The 21116-nt window shown below is 37.1% G+C and overlaps 1 long non-coding RNA gene across 7 annotated transcripts; it reads right to left on the bottom strand.

Moving 5' to 3' along the window:
- Positions 1–5755: 5755 nt before the first annotated feature.
- Positions 5756–8940, bottom strand: LOC126620194 (uncharacterized). 7 transcript variants are annotated; one of them, XR_007623093.1, is made up of 7 exons: positions 8386–8848; positions 8198–8277; positions 7976–8074; positions 7616–7679; positions 7011–7115; positions 6656–6751; positions 5756–6059 (listed from the first exon to the last, which is right to left on the bottom strand). It is a non-coding gene; the product is annotated as an uncharacterized LOC126620194 (long non-coding RNA). The 7 variants fall into 7 exon arrangements; XR_007622896.1 differs by having other exon boundaries at positions 7011–7679; positions 8386–8921; XR_007622801.1 differs by having other exon boundaries at positions 7616–8074; positions 8386–8916.
- Positions 8941–21116: the final 12176 nt, after the last annotated feature.

Below are 21116 nucleotides of genomic sequence, written 5' to 3'. Positions count from 1 at the left end.
AATGCAAGCAATCGGCCTGGAAGATGTGTTGAGAGACAAACAGTTTCCTCAGTTCGTCAAATGAGTTTACTGTCTCAGGTGAAAGACAGCAATACCAGTTTAGAGCTCCGCCAGAGAGGGTGGAGGGGAAGAGAAGACATCGCTTTTCGTCGATATGCATCCGATATGCCATGGTGGACTCAAAGAGGTTAAGGTGTTCAATTGGGTCCTCCCTTCCAGTATAGAGTTGTAAACCAAGCTTTTGTTTTGTCTTCGCTTGAATGGGGTGTCAAGGATCCTCCTTGTAAGAGGGCCAGGCCTGGGTTAGTTCTAGTCAGGTATCTCGGCCTGACGTTCGGCCTTCAACTTGTTTACTTCATCAAGGAGTTGTAGGACAAGGGGGTCTTGAGTGGAGTCATGTACCACTAAGATTTTCTTTCGTAAGTCTCCATCGCCTCTTTGAAGTAGGAAAGTTTGAGCAAGGGCGTGTGATTTTTCCTTGGACTCGTCGTACTGACTTCTAGGGCGAGTCTGTCGAAATACCTCAGAGTCCCCTGTACCTTCATGTTCCTCTAGTACATGTCGTTCCTTCCCTAGATTGGCAGCTGGCCTGGGTCGTGGGAGGGGACCGAGTCTTTCAGAAACCTTTGGGTCATTGATCTTCGAGCATATGTGGAAAGGATTATCTCGACGTTGTTTTAAGAAGTCTCAGCAGTCACGATAAACGGCTTTCGATCCTTCCAACCTTTCTGCAATGAGGTGTCTTCCTCCATTTCTCTTGCTTCGTGTCGAAGCAGCTGGGTTGAGAAAAGTCTCATGTTGATCAATGTTTTGATGATTAGCTCGCTTCTCATCAGGGATACCCGTGTCGAAAGAAGGTGACCCTCCATGTTGGGGGGCACCCAGATGATGGTTGATATCCACAGGGGCAATAAGCTCACGTGTTTGAGTACGCATAGTTTCGTGGAACGTCTCAAAGAGCTTCTCATACTACTTCTGGAGGACCTCATTCTTCATTGCTATTTTATTGTTTTGAGCTTCTAGCTCATCGACTTTAGCTTGAAGAGCAACCCTCTTTCCTTCATTCTTTCGTTGCTTCGCATTAAGTGCAAGAGGGGTGTCATTTTGTTTGTTGTGGCTTCCTTCGCTCCCCATGTTGGAGAGGGATGCCTGGTCAAAAGAGAGTGTACGAATGGTGGAAACCAGCTTGACAAAGCTGAAGAGAGTGGGAATAAGTGTTGTTCCCACAGACGGCGCCAAATGTTGATGCACAAAATCAGCGAGGACTTTGGTACAACAGAAAGTGTTAAGTTTGTGACCTTCACTAGATTGCTCCGGTCACTAGTATGGATAAGTAAGTAAATAGATAGGGACAGGGAAGTAAACACAAGATGTACGTGGTTCACCCAGATTGGCTACGTCCACGGAGTAGAAGAGTTCTCATTAATTATGAAGGGTTTACACAAGTACATAGGTTCAAGCTCTCGTTTAGTGAGTACTAGTGAATGATTTAATACAAATGACATTAGGAAATATTGTGAGAGAATGATCTTTATTTATAGAAGAGAGTTTCTAGTTTCATTCTGACATTGACACGTGTCGTGTTGTGATTGGCTTCTGATGTTGACATGTGTCGCACTATGATTGGCTTCTGATGTTGACATGTGTCGCACTATGATTGGCTTCTGATGTCGACACGTGTCGCGCTGTGATTGGCCTCCTAGTTGGAGGGAAACTCTTTTGGGTCCTTGACGGTATAACGTTGACGGGTGCTCAGTAGTTTCGGGATTGGTCAAGTATGGTACAAACAAAATTAATTAATTTAAATTTAAATCAAATGAAAAGGCCAAATTGGGAAGTTTGATTTATTTGATTTTTATTTGATTAAATTAAATATTGATTGATGGAGGCAAATCATGAACCAAGCCACAAATCAAGCCTTGGTTCTTCCATCAAATAATCTCACAATCAAGCCTAAGTTCACCGTATCCAAGGCTTGGAAAGCCTTTAAATACAAGGCTAAAAGACAAAGGAAATAGTTCAGGAAATCATTCACACCTAGACGCTAGAGCTTTGAAGCTCTAAATTTCTCAAACTGCCAAAACGCTCAAACATAAGAAAACTCGGAAAACTGCCCGCGTTCTTCACCAAACCCATGAAGAATCATCAAGCACCACCACACATGCTGATTCTTCAAGCCAAACCCTTGCATCATCCATTCATCCAAGATCAACTCATCGTGACCCTTGGATCAACAAAACTTTACTACTATGTCTTTATGTGCTTACAATCTTCTTGCTCCCCTTTCTAGCAATTTGTTCAGATAAATATGTGATACAAAGATGACAATAACTAGCTTACTCCTAATTCAAAATCAACTCACAAGTATACTAATAGGCAGAAAGACATGTTTCCAAACTTTGGCACTACCTCGTATTCTATTAGTAATTATGTATATTTGTAAAAATGATATTAAACTAAAATAGGGAAGTACAAGTACATAGGGATATTTATGTAAATATTTCGTAGCATAGAAATAGTAATCATACTTACACATATATACAGATACATTATATATATATATATATATATATATATATATATATATATATTAAAATATAGGTATGTATTCCGACTTACTTTGAAAGGCAATGGTGTTTGGATAACTATCAATCCTTAAGGGAAATAAGTCATTTTCAGATACATAGTTAGGGTAATTATGAGACCATGATTTTTCAGAGCCAAAGTAAGGCGGATCGGAATACGAAGACCTTAGAAGTCCAGTCATGGACTCAACAACCTCCCTCAGCAGAGTTGAGTAAATAGAGCGGCGATGCCATCATCATCCTATTCTAGAGCAGTGGGCAAAGTCTAACGACTTCACTAAGATTAACCATGTTTGTTCTGCAAGACACGGGAATCTAATCCAGCAAGAAATCAACAAGTTTTCTATATTCTTGGAGTTCTTACAATCTTAGCGCCGCAAGTAATCACACTCTTAAGAGATGTAATATCTACTTTCTAGATATCCTCTAGGATTCTCCCTGTTGAATATGGATTCTCTGTCCTAAAAAGTCTCATCCTCGACTAGTATAAATACACCCATCTAGGGTTCATCTCTGGGAACACAATTATCGTACACTTATTCCCTTGCTTTTCTACTTGAGTCTCACAGTATTGCTTACTAACTTGATCGTAGAAGTGCATTTGACCAACACCAATTCTTGGTCTTTGGCTACTTATGGTTATTTACTATTTTGTAGGTAAACGGATTTCTGCCTCTCTACCATCCATGGCGGTGCATGAATTTAGTTTCAATAATTGTTAAAATAATTTTAATCACTTTTCACAGTTAACATTGTGTTTTGGATAATCATGATAATTAGCTTGAAACTATTGGAAGTTATCATGATGTTTTCTTACGCAAAGATAAATGAGATGTAACATTCTTTAATTTTGAAGCGGAGACAATACCAATTTGAATTGGAATTATCATCGTGGTGGAGATATTGGTCTGGTGAGTGCATAATAAGGCATGGCATATGGTGTATAGAGATTTGAAGAATAGCAACAAGATTAAACAAGAGCCTTATCAAGTGACTTAAGATCACTTTCAATGGAGAAGGCTGAAGGGCCAATGGGTTAAAATATGGTCTAATTTGGACAAAACTCATCTCCACCCAAAGTTTAGACTAAAAATCAGTGGGGTCCATCTAGCCAAAATATCACTAAAGGGCTATTGTGCTAGCCAGAAAATGATCCTCACCAGATCCCTTCCTCCTAATCTACCAAGTTCGGGGATCCGGGCTGTTGAAATTTGATCCAACGGCTACAAAGAGGGGCCCACTTTAAAAGTTATAATAACTTTAGCAGTTGGATCACATTTCAATAGTCCGGATCCCCGAACTTAGTGGATTAGGAGGAAGAGATCCATAAAGGATTCCTTTCTGTGCTAGCCAATCTTTGTCTTGATGCCCAACCTGTTTGGTAGGCCCATTTGCTCTTCAACATGAGAGAAAAAGCACGAAATGGTCTTATTCTCTACTACAATCCTATGCCTCTCATCGCTGCTTCTTCCCCTTCTTCTTTTTCGCCATCGCCAACTTAATCACCTTCATCTTTCTTTGCAACTAGTAAGCCTCCCCCCTCTCTCTCTCTCCCTCCCTCCCTCCTTTCTTTTCCACATCAATCACAAACCCATAGTTGCCCCATCCACTTTTCCTACTGTAGGCGTCGACCTTAAATCTCCACTACCATCATCCACAGCACAATCTAACTCATCTCCCTGAATTCGTTAATCAAAAGTTCTAAATGTTTTGATCGGAGGTCGTATGGGTACGGCATAAAGGGATGATGCCGATGAGAATTTGATCAGGAAAGGCCTACTACTTCATGATTGTTATGTACTCAAGCCCAAGGGAAGAGCCCAACCCAAAAGACTAGTCCAATAGGTGGGAGGACCCTAAGGACTTAAGTACCACTACACCATTTCTGGTGTAGCCGATATGGGATCATAACCTCACATCACCCTTCAGAAGACCCGATGCCCATGACGGCGCACCCTTTGGTCGTCTCGTTAGGGTAGCCCTTTCCAGGTCGTTCCATCCCCAGCGTCGGGAACCTGGCTTTGATACCAATGTTAGGTACTCGAGCCCAAAGGAAGAGCCCAACCCAAAAGACTAGTCCAATAGGTGGGAGGACTCCAATGACTTAAGTACCACTACACCATTTCTGGTGTAGCCGATGTGCAAGGACAAAGCCAGAGATTTATATGAATGAGGGCATCCTCAAACAACAAAGTCATAATTAAAAAGCTCAAGAATTTACTAAACACAATACTTATATATTAATCTAAAAGGTTTTTCATACAACATTCCCTTACAATATCCCTTGACGCATTTTCATGTTCTGAAAGCGTTGCATGACAACATCATTACCAATACCATCAAATATCTCACTCTTTATAAAAATAACCATGTTATCATTCATCCATTGATCACCCATCTGATTTCTCAATCGATTCTTCAGAAATTTCATAGCCGAAAATGCTATTTCAACGATTGCAATAGCAACTGGAAGAGTTAGTGCTAATGTCACAAGCAAGTAAACCAACGAATACACCTTGGGTTTTTTGCACTGAACCTTTTTTTTTTTTTTTGCAAGTTCTCCAATCTCTTTTAAACCTGAAAACTCAATGCTAGATCACATATCCACAATAAAAAAAAAACAAAGATGGAATTTGTGTTGGGGGGAGGACAAGCGGTCCCCCACTATACATACTTTTTTTTTCAAACATATATGAAACGACACCGTTTCATTTATTTATTTATTATTTTTTTATAGACCAAAATGACGTCGTTTTGGACTGGATTTAAAAATAAAAAATAAATAAGACCAGTTTGGTCAGAAAAGACAATTTTTTAATTGTTATTTAATTAGTGTTACTCATAGGGAATTAGAATGCATACAACTTTCTCAGTGGGGGCATCCACCCCCCCCTAAGTCCATTGTTGCTCTGCCGTTGCCGATGTGGGATCATAACAATGACAACGACATTTTCGAGTTAGCACCAAAAGGAGGTGGTAATTGCCACCTGGGTAAATTATGGAAGTGAATCACTCTTGTTTTTATTTTTAAATAGGATTCTTATGGATGGGGTTTTATGAGAATGACTTGATTTCGATTTAACCCATTTCACGATGATAGCTGAATAGTTAATACTAGCAATTGAGCCCCCACACAATGCCGTGGGTTATACGACCATTTTAAGATGATATTATTTTACATATAATATGTTTAGACTGAAAGAGATGATTTTAAAGTGTTATTTACAAAAAAGATGATACTATGTACAACCAACTCAAATCACATTGACAGTCTGCTCTTTGAACAAGTTTTTACAATGAAATGGACAAACCAATAGGTTGCAGGAGATGAATGAAATTTCAAATTGATTTACCATGAATGAGTTAATGAAGAATCGACAGTAATACTAAACATGGTAGTCATACAGAGTAGGAAGTCATCCATCTATAAGCCAGTCCTCATAAGTTCATTCACTTGCACTATTCTTCTAGTGTCTGATAAAGAAAACGAAGTTCCTGTAAATACTCCCTAACCATATGAGCAATAAAATCTTTTAAAAGGAATCCTAATTTTCTCCACATTAAAGAAAACCATAAAAGCATTACTAATGACTATATCTGCAAACCAAATCTCTTTTTTTGTACCTGCTAAAGTACACATATGAATATCAAAATGAAAACCTCAAATTATTATAGCATTCCCTTTCTATCTTAATTTTTGAAAAAGGAAACACAATGGAAGAAAAACAAATCGACAATTTTATCTCGTAAATCATTACTACATAGAGTCAAAAGCACTTCAATTATGGAATGAGGGAAAAGAGGTGCAAATAACTGGTGCTCAATAGAAATCACTGCCTAGTCATCAACTCTTTGTAAGCAAAGATTAGAAAAGTTTAGGATCTAGCATGATAATTTAAGTTACTTGAGATTTTTCAATGTTCGCAATCATTTTGCTACTATATAAACTGATGTATTCTTCGAAAGAATATAATTGGTGTGTACTTATACGTAACACCACATAATTAGCCTTAAAATCAATATGCAGAACTTAATTAACTTGCACAACACTCATTTTATTGCTTACTCACCAACTTAAATATTGGCTCTTAGATAAGAGATGTAATGGTGACTTCTTAGCCTTATACGATGCACGGTACCAGAAATTGCAGAACCTCCAAAACTCTCTGAATACCCAAAATTCACAGTTATATAATCAACAGAACCCCATGGAAAATGTTTCATACAATAGTTTTCAATACTGTTAACAAAATGCACATGTTTATTCAGGGAGTTAAACAAAATGTAAATCTTGGTATTCTTCCCTAAATTGTAGAAGCCTCGCTAGACTTAAACTCTTTTCAATCTACCCCGAGTTAGTAATGATCTACTGTAGGTTCTCTTGGTCTAGATAGCCATTGAATGCAATCTGAGCGTGATGGTTACCTGATGCAAGGTGGTTTAATTGTCATCTGCTGCTTTTTGAGATGGAAATGGACTAATTCTTGTCTTTAGCTTACTGATATCAAATTCAGCTTGGTTCCAAACGTACTGCAAAAGCCAATTGAAAGTTAATGACATCTTTGCAAGCAAATAATAGTTTAATTAGTCATAAAATTTGATTAGCTCTGCATCACAGAGATGAGAGCACCATATAAACTGAGGTCCCTAAATATTTTCAGCAAGTCAAATGACAATATTCTAAAAATGAAAACTACATTCTGGTTCTCAAATTCTAAGCTACGAAAGGCCTGAAGTTGAAATAAAGAAGTGCTGTCAGAAATAACAATTCTGATTTGTTTTGGTCCTATGATCGCTCACTCCCAAATTATCAGATTCTCAATACCATTTTTTCAAAACCTTGCAACTCCCAAATCATCATATTCTTAATACCATTTTCTTAAAAACTTGCATACAACAACTAACCTTCTATTGTTTTCAATGTTTAAAGATTACCAAGCAGTGTAAATTTTAGATCTTTTCTTTAAAGCCAGAGTAGATAGACAAACTAATTATAAAAAACACATAAAACAGAGAGAAAAAAAGGATACTTGGGATAGATGGAAACTTGTTTGCAATTTCCCATGTATATCCATAGCATGATTTTGAATTAATCTGCACAAAAAATAAGTTTTGCAAGACACACAATATCAAGGAAAAAAGGGTATACAGAGATTATGATAGATTGTGGGATGTTGTGATAGGCTTCTTGTTAATACATGTTACATCAGATTCTTTATAAACACCTCTAAGTAACAAAAATAAGCATTCTTCACTAATTAACTATCTCAAATGGGCTCAATTTTCAGTTTAAATTTGGTCAACCGTTTGGAGTGCCCAAGGTTTTCAGATTCTTCATTTCTTAAATCGACTTAAAAGAGAAAAATTAAAATGAAATTAAAAAGGTGAACCTGCTGGTCGCCGCCGCCGCCGATGAGGAGATCGAGAGGATTGATTTTAGCTTATCGGTTGAAAAGCTGGCTTTCTTCTTTCTTCTTCCCATTCGGGTTCTACCAGTAGTTCCAACCACGTGCCATTGGATCATAATCCAAATAATAACATAAAAGTCGTAGGAAGCTGGAAAAAAAATTTAAAAAAAAATTCTACCACATCAAGTTCAAGCCTTCACTTACCACAAACTAATGTGTGTAGACTAGGCATTCATGTGGCTTCCCTTTCTCCAGCCAAAACCAAACAACATCATGCTCATCCTCTGCATTTAAAATACAACAAAAAAAAAGACATCAAAATGATAGGAATAAAAATTTAAAAGATTCTTTTTTTCTCAGATTCTCATTCTTCTCTAATCAAATCAGCTTACCCTTTTCAAAACCCTACAAATAACAGATGGAAGGGTTTATGCATACCCAAATTCAACCATTAGAGAAAAGGCAGTGGCGATGGACTTCTGGAGAGATAAAGTGGTTTGAAGGAGGAGAGAGAAATGGAATTTTGGAGAGAGATGGAATTTAAAGAGAAAGAAGGCAGAAAGGCTAGCGAGAGGAAGAAAGAAGGAAGATATTTAGTGGATTTGTGTTTGTCGTTCGTGGGTTCCGATTGGAGAGATATGCACTGGAAGGAAATGGAAAGGTTTACTGAACCTTCGAGAGAGAGCTCGAGAAATCTGAGAGAGAACATGCGTCCACGATCATAAACACGCATCCACCATGTGTAAACCTAGCAGAAATGAAATTAAAAAAATTAAACAGGAGCAAAATCGTTAGTGCATTGTGCTTATGAACAGTGATTCGGTGTGTTTTCAGTTTTAGTATAGATTGAATTTATTGAGTTGGTGAATTAAGTTAGTGATGAATTTAAAGAATTAATTTAAAAATAATAAATTATTAAGAGGTTATGTTTAGTCTCTTCGATTGGAGATGACATATGAATATGGTCCGTAACTGTTCATTAAAAAATAATTTTCTACAAGGCTATAATTTTGAACAGGTCTATATTTAGCTCATTCGGTTGGAGATAACCTAAATACCTAGCTTGAATTGAAGGAAAGCATAGCCACCAAACATTTTCGAGACATCAAGATGATGGTGCGGTGCTTTAGTGCTTTCTTTTTCAGAAAACTAACCAAAGGGCTTCAAAATTTTGAATTTTAACCAAAAACCGTATGCAAACTTTATTTAATGATAAGGACAAGAAATAAAAAATATATAAAACAATCCAACCCAACCGCGTGTAAGCACGCGCCAACCAATTCAATTATCAAATCAAGCCTCTGCTATGACTGTGAGCAGATAGAACTAATAAGAAGACTAACGTGCAGTGCAAAATAAGTAGTGGGAGTAGTACAATGAATGATGAGATGGAATGGATGGATGAAATAAATTATTTTTAAAACATTTCATTGGGAAGGAAAACGTGAGAATGAAGCTTCAATGGCTTTTATTCTTTTAGAGAGGGAGAGAGAGAAATCTATTTACGTACAGAAAGAAAGAAAAGAAAAGTAGTAATTTTCAACAGAAAATCAACAGTGCAAAAGCAGCACCTAAATTACTTTTTAAATATTTCATCGGAAAGGAAAAGGTTCACAGAGAGAGAGAGAGAGAGAGAAAGGGAGTGTAAGGAAGAAATTGTGCCAACCAAATCCTTTCAAACTGACATCAACAAACTCCAAAAAAATTTAAAAAGAGAGAGAAATTTGAGATAAAAAAAATATTTTGCTGACATCAATACATGATAGTAATTTGTAAGGAAATAGTTTAAAAAATAGTGATAGTGCTAATGTTCGATTTTAAGAAATAGTCAATGTTTAATTTACGAAATAGTTAGTTTTTTGTTTAAGAAGTAGTCAGTGCTTAGTTTATGAAATAGAAACAGTACTAGTTTACGAAACAATGATAATACTAGTGTTTGGTTTGAAAAATAGTCAGTGCTTAGTTTACGAAATAGTGATAGTACTATTACTTGGTTTAATATATAGTGTATTGTGTTCAGTTTAATAAATAGTCAGTGTTTAGTTTACGAAATAGTAATAGTGCTAGCGTTCAGTTTAAGAAATAGTCACTGTTCAGTTTACGAAATAATCAGTGTTTAGTTCAAGAAGTAATGATAGTATTAGTGTTCCGTTTAAAATATAGTTAGTGTTTAGTTTAAGAAATATTGTTCAGTCTAAGAAGTAGTCAATGTTCAATTTAAAAAATAGTGTTCCGTTTAAAAAGTAGTCAATGTTCAATTTAAGAAATAGTGTTCAGTTTAAGTAGTCAATATTCTGTTTAAGAAATAGTCACAATATTAATGTTCATAAAATTGAATAATGAAATTTTTCTTTATTTTTTGATTTTGTAATATTATTACTTAGTTTGTTATAAAACAATTCAAAAAATAGTCAAATACACAAATAATAAAATAAAAATAAAATGTTTATGGAGCGAGGTGAAAGGAGAGAGAAGAGTGGGGAAAGGTGAAAAACAAAAAAGAAAAAAGAAAAGAGAAAAAGTTGATGTAGATGGGTGAGGTGAAATGAGAGAAAAAAATGAATGGGAATATATGAAAGAGGAAGAGAGAGAAAGAGGTTGAACGGCTAAGTGAGAAAGAGAGTGTGTGTGATGTGAAGCACGGGACCGCGCATCAGTATATGTTTTTATTTGTTTTATCTGTTTTGTTGTTATGTAAAACTTTTGTCATTTTTATTAAAATTTGAATCCTTTTTATTAAAGTTTAAGCCCTTTTTATTAAATAAAGTTAGTAGATGGTTTTTGGTTAATTAAAAGTTTTGAGAAACCTTTTTCATTAAAGTTCCTTTTTTTTTATTTGTAATTACACAATTTGGCTAAGTAAGCATTCAATCTCTATAAATACAAGAAGTTTGGCAACATATAAAGGATCTCCAACTCAATACACAAACCAATACTCTATGTGAACACTTTCACGCTTTTGAGAAAAATACTAACTGTTTTTACTGACACTCAAAACAAATTTAGTTTGGCTAAACCAATTTGGCAGTCGATGGACGACGACAACATAGTTAGACAGTGTTTCTTCCTCGGCCAAGGTCGCCTGATTCAGAAGTTAAAAACGTATTCTATCACATAACCACACTCAGAAGTATTTGCTCACGAGCCATGTAGTGTAATTTTTAAGGTCAACAGGTGTATGAAGGGTAGTTTAGGAATAAGGGTGTGTAATTCTTAGAAAAAAGTAGAATTCGAAATTTTTAATGAGTAGATAAAAATGTGGATGAACTTAAATAGGTGGAGGTGTTTAAATTGAAAAACTCTTCCTATAATTCACATGCTGGGTTTGTCTTTTGCTATTGGCCTTTGCTTTGGAGTTTGTTCTCCTTTGTTTTTTGGTCTGATGGAACGTGTCCTCATTGAAGACACTGGTGGGTTTTCCTTATTACACCATACAATTCTCCTTTTTTCGACTTTGCGTACCGTACTAGGAAAATTGTGTACTGAATCTTGTCGCTATAGCAGGTAGACAAAGATCTCAAATGTGCTTCGACATTTGCAGCCACATAAAGGTTGAACATAAGAAACTGATTCATCACTCCTTTCTGCTGTACTAATCGATGAGGCTAAGATACTTTATGGACTACTTCCGGTAAAGTCGAATACAAGCACGTGAGTAGGGACGCGAACGGTGCTAACAATTAACAGCAGTAGCCATCGGAAGATTCCTGCCCTCGTATTGAGACTCTCGGAGCCAAACAAAGTCTTCGTGCGGCTGCAAATCTCTAAAGCATTTGAGCTCTTTCTATTGGTTGCTATGGCGATACGATTCGCTAAACATTTTATTTTTATTTTTATTTTGTCAAACATAGCTAATTTGATTAAATAAAATACTAATCCAAGGTTAGGAAAGTTGACAAATAATTCAAAACAACCAAGTAAGAGTACAACTTAGAACAAAGAAAATACAAGAAAACAGCCCAATAAGAGGTTCCATAACAGCACTAAAATAGAACCCTAGATCTTGGGTAGGTAAAGCAGCCACCTCCACCCAAATAGCCACACCACCATCGCGAAGCCACTGCCACTGTGAAGTAGAGTCAACAAACATAAGAGACAAAAGAAAAATGGGGGTGGGCAAGCCATCCGTGCCATGAGCGCTCTCATAATCTTACCAAATATTACTAAACGTACTTCAAGAGTCACCCAAACCTAAAGCATGTCTCCAAATGAGATCCATGGAGGAAACGCTTGATGATTCGAGTAGCAGGGTCGGTAAAAAATGACTTGCAGCTAGGAACAACATGGAGACGAAAAAAGCTTAAATCCCATATTTGAGATGAGAACCACTATAAAGTGAGACAAGCTCAGAGAATTTGAGACAAATCTCAAAGGAAGGTGAAACTCAGCTCAAAGAACAAAATCACCATAAATTAACAAGTTAAGAGGAAAGCAAAGATAGTAAGGTTAAGAAGAAATTGCAGAAAAAGTTAAAGCTAAAGGGTTGCCACCGACCCCAACCAAGAGGAAGGGCCGGCGGCAAAGAGCTAGGGTTTGTGAATTAAGGTTCTTGGATGAGGTTGGATGAGGGAGAGAAGAGAGAAAAAGGTAAACAATTTTTCTTTTTATTCCATACAAAATGGAATATATTATGCAACACGTCTTAACGGGCTTAGTGAATCTTTAACAAAAACACCATGTGTTTACATATATTTGAAATACTTAATAGTTGGTTGGTGTACCTAAGGCTTTGTACAGTGATTTAGATGAGTTTCATTCCTATATAAGGAATCAGGCAGTCTGAGTTTGGTTTTAATAAAATTACTAGTACAATGGTGTAGTGTTCTAAAAATCGGCCTAGGCGGCTGCCTAGGCGCTGGGCGGCGGAGCTCCGACTCGATTTAGACCAAAACGCTCAGTTAGGCAGGGAGGATATAGGCGCTCCCTGGGTGCCTGAGGCAGGCTAGGCAGCAGTCTAGGTGGTTTGAATCTCGCTGCAAATTTCGCAAGTACTGCCGCAACGCAGCAGGGGACATCACTGACGTCCCAAGTTATAGCAGTAAAAGAGAATCATCCTTCCCAGAACGGAGGCGACGTGCTAGGGGATCACGAGCCACATCTGGAGACGATGAGAGCGAGGATGTTCAAGATCTGCTAAGAAAATGGCAATGAAGCAGAGGCAAAAGAAAGGCAATCTACTTGCAACCTGGAGATATGAATTTTCCAGAAGTTGTCGGTCTGATGAGTTGGCTGTTAAGGATTCTCTGGCTCTCAGTGTTCAGTGTGCAGGTTCTGTATCAAATATGGCCCAACGCCTATTTGCTCGAACCCGCCAAGTTGAATATTGGCGGCTGAAGTGATGAGTCTCAAGCAGGAGATTAGAAGGCTCAAGCATGAGAATAAACAGTTGCACAGGCTCGCACATAACTATGCTACAAACATGAAGAGGAAGCTTGAACAGATGAAAGAATCTGATGGTCAGATTTTACTTGATCATCAAAGGTTTGTGGGTTTGTTCCAAAGGCATTTATTGCCTTCGTCTTCTGGGGCTGTACCGCATAATGAAGCTTCAAATGATCAGCCTCTGATGCCTCTTCCTTCTAGGGTTCTTTCCAATACTGAGGCTCCGAGTGATCACCCTCTGGTGCCTTCTCTTTCTAGGGCTCTACCAACTGCTGAGACTTCTCCTAAGCAACCTTTGTGAAGGCCTCCTCTTGTTTGTTTATTTTGACTCATGTATATGTACGTATTTGTAACTTATCGGAGATATCAATAAATAAGCTTTGCTTCATTTCAACGTATTGTGTTAAATACACCAAAGCCTTATTCACTAAGTTCTTTGAATTTTTCTTTTGTTGAAGCTTGTATGTTGAAGCTTTGTGAGTGAAGCATGTAGGTTGAGGTAGTGTTCCCTTAATTTCTCGAGTGAGGAAAACTTCTAGGTTGGAAACTTGAAAAATCCAAGTCACTGAGTGGGGTCGGCTATATAAATCTTAGAACGCCATTGTGCTCGGTCTTGTGTTATGTCCTCCGTTAGATCCAAGTACTCTAAGTCTTTTCTTAGAGTCTCTTCCAAAGTTTTCCTAGGTCTTCCTCTACCCCTTCGGCCCTGAAGCTCTATCCCGTAGTCGCATCTTCTAATCGGAGCGTCAGTAGGCCTTCTTTGCACATGTCCAAACCACCGTAACCGATTTTCTCTCAGCTTTCCTACAATTTTGGCTACTCCTACTTTACCTCGGATATCCTCATTCCTAATCTTATCCTTTCTCGTGTGCCCACACATCCAACGAAGCATCCTCATCTCCGCTACATCCATTTTGTGTACATGTTAATGCTTCACCGCCTAACATTCTGTGCCATACAGCATCGCCGGCCTTATTGCCGTCCTATAAAATTTTCCCTTGAGCTTCAGTGGCATACGGCGGTCACATAACACGCCGGATGCACTCTTCCACTTCATCCATCCAGCTTGTATTCTATGGTTGAGATCTCCATCTAATTCTCCGCTCTTTTGCAAGATAGATCCTAGGTAGCGAAAGCAGTCGTTCTTTGGTATTTCTTGATCTCTGATCCTCACCCCTAACTCATTTTGGCATTTATTTGCACTGAACTTGCACTCCATATATTCTGTCTTTGATCGGCTTAGGCGAAGACCTTTAGATTTCAACACTTCTCTCCAAAGGTTAAGCTTCACATTTACCTCTTCCTGAGTTTCATCTATCAACACTATATCGTCTGCGAAAAGCATACACCAAGGAATATCATCTTGAATATGTCCTATTAACACATCCATTACCAACGCAAAAAGGTAAGGACTTAAGGATGAGCCTTGATGTAATCCTACAGTTATAGGGAAGCTTTCGGTTTGTCCTTCATGAGTTCTTACAACAATCTTTGCTCCTTCATACATATCCTTTATAGCTTGGATATATACTACTCGTACTCTTTTCTTCTCCAAAATCCTCCAGAGAATGTCTCTTGGGACCCTATTATACGCTTTTTCCAAATCTATAAAGACCATGTGTAAATCCTTTTTCCCCTCTCTATATCTTTCCATCAATTTTCGTAAGAGATAGATTGCCTCCATGGTTAAGCGCCCTAGCATGAACCCGAATTGGTTGTCCAAAACTCATGTCTCTTGCCTCAATCTATGCTCAATGACTCTCTCCCAGAGCTTCATTGTATGACTCATTAGCTTAATACCCCTATAGTTCATGCAATTTTGTACGTCACCCTTATTCTTGTAGATAGGCACCAAAGTGCTCTTTCGCCACTCATTTGGCATCTTCTTCGTTTTCAAAATCCTATTGAAAAGGTCAGTGCATCGACTTTATTTATAGTAAACCAAGAGGAGTTGATTAACTTGTCCTCCAACTAAGTACAATCCTTTAAGGAAACAATTACTAGAATAATGGATAATCTAGAAACCAAATCTATTTAGGATTTTCACCATCACAATTAGATAATATTTAAAACACTCCATCTTGAGTGTGTAAATACTCAAGTAGATGTGACATCAGGTTCAAAATAATTGAGGAAGTTGATTCATCAGCACTGATCTAGGGAACAACATGATAGTCTAAAACATTGAACTTACATATGGAAATAAGTCTCACAAAATCCAGCTATGGTAAAATCCAATATGGGACAAAAACCCATAGTCTAAGGAAAGCAGTGAGTTGGATGCAAAACCAATACAAACACCTACAGGATGTACACAAGGGTATGACTAGCCCATAATGGGTGCCTCGTCAAAACCTAGTCAGGTAGCAAAAACCCAAAGGAAAATGCTCCTAATTGTAGGGTAAAAAGTACATTAAGGCAAAGTGAGTATACTTCAGGATACTCCCATAAGTTTGACATAATACCAAAAAGAACTAACAATGCTAAAACTCATAAAGCTTACGCATACTAGTTCCTTGAACAATTTTCTAGAAAGTAAAGTTTGGTAGTGGCTTGATGAAAAGGTCGACCAGGTTGTCATGGGAACGGATTTGCTTGACGTTAATGTTCTAATATTCTTGTTGCTGATGAGAGAAAATAAATTCAGCACAGTATGCTTGGGGTTGTCTTTGATGTATCCCTTCTTGGATTGTTTGATACATGTTGCGTTATCTTTATAAATCATTGTAAGAACATTAACGACAGAAGAAAGTCTGCGGGTGTTTCGAATATATTCCACAACTACTCTATACCAAAAGCACTCCTGAATCACTTCATGTAGAGCGAGTATTCAGCAGGTTCAAAGAATTCGCAACTAAAGCCTGTTTGGTTGACCTTCAAAATGTTGCAGTGTCTCCAACGGTAAAGACGTAACCCGTTTGAGAACGTGCCTTGTGCAGTTCAAACAAGTACCATGTGTCAACATAACCAACTAGGCGAGAATCAACCCGAGAACCGAGGGGGGGATGGTTCCACTTAAAGATTCATTAGGATAAAACAAATCCAAATCTGTCGTACCTTTGAGGTAGCGGAAAAGGTATTTAATATATCTCGCTAAAAGATTCATAGAGAATGAGATGTCTGGTTTAGTACACTGAGTTAAGTACAATAATGCGCCAATTGCACTAAGGTAAGAAACTTCTAATTCCAAGACCTTTTGCTCATCATCCTTAGGACATAAAGGATCTCGTGTTGCATCTAGCATTCGGACGACCATAGAAGTACCCGAAGGCTTCACTTTTTATCTTCATTAAAACACGCAACACCTTCTGGCATGTAGTTCAATTGATGAACAAGAAGACCATTTGAATGATGCTCGATCTCCAGGTCAAAATAGTATTGAGTTTTTCCTAGATCCTTCATCTCAAATTCTACTTCAAGTGCCCAGCAGTTGTCTCAAGCTCTTCTAGAATCCAGATGAGATTCATGTCATCGACATAAACTATAAACAAATCCAGAATGTGAATTTTTAATGAACATGCAAGGGAGTAGTTCATTGTTCGCATATCCCTGACTAGTCAAATACTCAATCGTACGGTTATACCATATCTGCCCGGATTGCTTCAGTCCGTAAAGTGAATGCCTCAATCTAACCATGAAAGTGTTTCATGGCCTAGAGCTATCTAATACAGTAAATGGAAATCCTTCTGGAACTTTCATATAGCTTTCTGTATCAAGATCCCATAAGATACGCAGTTATCACGTCATGAGTTGCATGTTTAGCTACTGCATATACTAATGCGTTCTCAGTTATCATCTTATTCTTTGCCTAAATATCATCCAAGCTAGCATGGTAGACCGAAAACTCTAGATTTTTCGAGAGGAGGATTCATATCTTTTAGTACACTTCCATAATCTAAAATACCATCATGCATCGAATAAGATGAGTAGGCGATAGTCAGATTCATGTTAGTTTCACTAACATGTGTCGTGGATTTCCCATTCGAGGTTGTGAATCCTTTGAATCACTAGTCTACCAAGCTTCTCGGTAGAAGCAGATGATTGGTCAACCACCAGAGTGTTGGTCACGTCGTGAGGTTGGGCAATTTGCTCAACACGCTCACGGCGTCTCATCCTTCTAAGATAAGGGTTAGACGTTGATACGGTATGTCGATCTTTGCAGGCACATTTATAGTTGATATATATAATCTCATCACTTTCGCTAGATTGGTAAAGGCATCCGGCATGCTTTGAGCAACTTTCTGAAGATCTAAGATTCTTTTACTTCAGTTTCAGACTATGCGATCGGGGATCCAAAATGATAATTCACATCAATCTTTTGGAATGGTGACGTTCTTATCTCCCCTTAAGCGCGACAATACTGTCTCGTAAAAATGACAATCCGCGAAATAAGTGGTAAAGAGATCGCCCTTCAAAGGTTCTAAATAGCAAATGAATGAAGGAGAATCATATCCGACATTGATTCTCAGCATTCTCTAAGGACCCATTTTCGTATGTAAGGGCGGCGCAATTGGCACATAGATGCACAACCGAAGATGCATAGATATGAGTTGTCGAGCACGTATCCAGTTACCAACTAAAGTGAATAACAAGGCTGGGTTGTAGAAGGCACAGAAGCAAACCCATGAATTTAAAAAAAAACTGACATAAGTACTAATATAAAACATCAAAGTAACAAAAATTTATAGAAGGCACTGAAGCAAACCGATTAATTAAAAAAAAAAAAAAACTGAGAGCATAACAAATCAAACCTGAAAAAGGGTCTGATAGAACTTGAACCAAGAAAAACTAATATAACAAGCTCCAACAATTGAAAGAACAAAAGACCCACAAATCGTAAAAGAATTTTGAACAAGTTTAAAGTAGAAGTGACAGATTGATATCCATTTGAAAAACTCTTTCAAAAGATTCACAAATTGTAAAAGCATTTTGAACAAGTTTTAAAAATAAAAAAAAGTGACAGACTGAAATCCATTTGAAAAACCATTGTTAGAGCAAAAACATTTGAGAAAGCTAAGCGTCTGTTTGGTATTCTACTAAAAATTAAAAAAAAAATATAATTCTTAAAAACAACTTGGATGAACGTCTCTCAAGAACAAAAATTTTTACAAACCAAAAACTTATTTGGTATCTAACTTGGAACTATTTTAAATCTTAAAGAATTTAGGTTATACAACCCTAAAAAACTTGTCTGTACAAAATCATTAGGTGGCGGTGGCTGAGGGAGGATATTAAGGTCAGGTCGGGATCCAAGAAGTGACCCAGAAAATACGTACCAAGACCCAATATCTTGACAACGTGATTAGAGTGAGAGGACGGTAGGTCGGGGATAGTGGGAAGAAAATATCTTAGTCGCTGGAAAAATCCATGTCATGGTTGTCGGAACATCTCTCTCAGTCACCGGAAACATATCTCTCATCACCGCCAGTTACTCTCAGTTGATGTTTGGTGTCGCTGGCCTCAATGCCAAGGTCCTACAGATGTCGTGAAGAAGAAAGAAAAAAATGGTAAAACCAAACCTTTTGTTGTTCTTGGATTTTAGGCTAGTTTTTGAGTTATTTTTTAGTTCAAATTTCGCAAAACAAGTTTTTGAGTTGTGAATTGAGAAACAGTTTTTAAGTTAAAAACCTTGAACTCTAATAGAATACTAGATAGGCTCTAATCAATTAAAGACAAATAACATTAAATTCCATAAAATCCCACCCCAATAATCAAGTTAAATTATAACGGGGGTATTCTTGGGAGATAAATTATACATAATTTGAGTCATCAAGCAAGTTGAAAGCAACTTGCTTAGTTGGAGCCTAAACAATGGGTTTTTCTCAGGAAATTTAAATATGATGGGTTGGAGGTGAGAGAAAATGAATTTTAAAGGGCAAAGTTAAATTTTCGTCGAATTTTTTTTTCTTAATAAACGGTAGTATCTACACTAAGGGAGTGAGAGAGTGGGCTAAGCATTACAATGAGCTTGCAATAATAACGTGATTCAACTTCGCCTTTGGTGAGAATCAAACCTAAGACCTCTCACTCACAAGTGAAGAGGAATACCACTAGACCATCGAAAATTGTTAAACGTCTAGTTTTATTTATTTATTTATTTATTTTTGTATAAATGACTTATGACTTGATATAGTGAAAACATCCAAATGTAAAGGTTAGTACAAAGTTTGCTAGCACTCCCAAAAAATTAGGCATTTTGGGTAGTTATGTACACCTCACCATTGGAGATAGAATTTTTTTATTTTTTTTATTTTTTAAGGGCTAAGTTGGGAATTTAGCTATCACTTAGTACTACAGTCTAATAGTATTCCTCTACACTTGTGATGTATGACAAGATAGGGTCACTTCCAATAAAGAAAGAAAAAGCAAATAAAATGTTTCAAATTCTGAAAAAGAAGAATTAAAGTTGGAAAATGTTGGATTCATTTGATATGACAACATAAAAGGCAGCAACAAATTTTCTGGTGTCAGAATTGGGATCGTGATGAGGTCATAGAAGTGGTGTTTAATTCTCCTACAAGCCACTTTTGCATAAATTCATGAATAGCAGTAGCTTACTAATAAATGGAGCTTTTTATTATTTGTCTTTTGGGGTTTCAAGGGCTTTATTATTTGTCTTTTAGTTTTCGTCTTAATGACATAAGTCTTTTGAGATGCCCCAGGGGGTTGTAATTTGTTTATTGAAGCCATTTGACTTCTCATTTGTAAGCATCTTTCATCTTTCAATCAATTATCAAACTATTCTTTAGGATTTTCTCAACTTTCTAGTAGACTCCAGGCTTTGGTCCATAAGGGATTACGCTGGTAACCCTTTCATCATTTCGTGCTGTGTCAATTGGTATTAGAGCAGGGATTTGCCCTATTCTAATGGCAAGCAATCATAGAAACAAACCTCTCTTCAGTGTTGATTGTGAGAGGAAGGCTATTTGTGGCACACCAAATATCTTCTATGATGGTTGCAAAAAGTCTTTTGTTGATGGGGAATATGCTGGAGGATTTGCCTCAAGCCAGAATCATCAACTTGATATTCAAAAGATTCCTTATTTTGAGGTCGGCGAATGCATTGAAGATTTTCTGAATTGGGTTGCAAGTGTAGAGAAATTCTTCGACTAAATTACCATTCCAGTGGAAAAAATAGTCAAGATAGCTACTCTTCATTTAAAGGGAAATATTGCTTTTTGGTGGGATAGTTTGCAAAAGGCACGAAAGAAAGAAGGAAAGAATCATATCCGATCTTGGCATAGGATGAAGAGAGTTATTGTTAAGGTATGGTTCTTATTTGAATATGATTTGTATCTTTTAAAAACTAAAAATGTTATTTTCAAAAAAAAAAAAAAAGTAGTGGAAGAAAAATTATCTGATGATCCCACATGCCAAGAAAAGATGGAAGAAGAAATTGAAGAAAAAGAAGTTGATCTTATCAATATCGATGACAACAAGATCATGTAAGTTGAAATTCCCCAAGAATGCATCCATGAAAATCAAGGTATGGTTCAATATGAAAATAGTATGATTGACATGGTTGTAGGAGACAAAGTTGATGTGGAATTAAATTGCAAGAAAAGAAGTATATTTGGAGTGCAAGAAGATTCAACCAAGAAGGGGTTAGATTATGAAGTTGTATATTATAATCTTTTGTATGGTATTAGTTCATTTGTGACTCCAACTAAATGCCAAGAATATTGGGTTCCTTGGATTGAAGAATTTATTTACTCATCAAGATTTATATCAACCCTAGTTC

Source organism: Malus sylvestris, chromosome 1 (genome assembly GCF_916048215.2).
Source record: "Malus sylvestris chromosome 1, drMalSylv7.2, whole genome shotgun sequence".
In the NCBI taxonomy this organism is placed as follows: domain Eukaryota; kingdom Viridiplantae; phylum Streptophyta; class Magnoliopsida; order Rosales; family Rosaceae; genus Malus; species Malus sylvestris.
The sequence above is the reverse complement of the archived record's forward strand: the minus strand, read 5'-3'. Positions and strand labels throughout refer to the sequence as shown.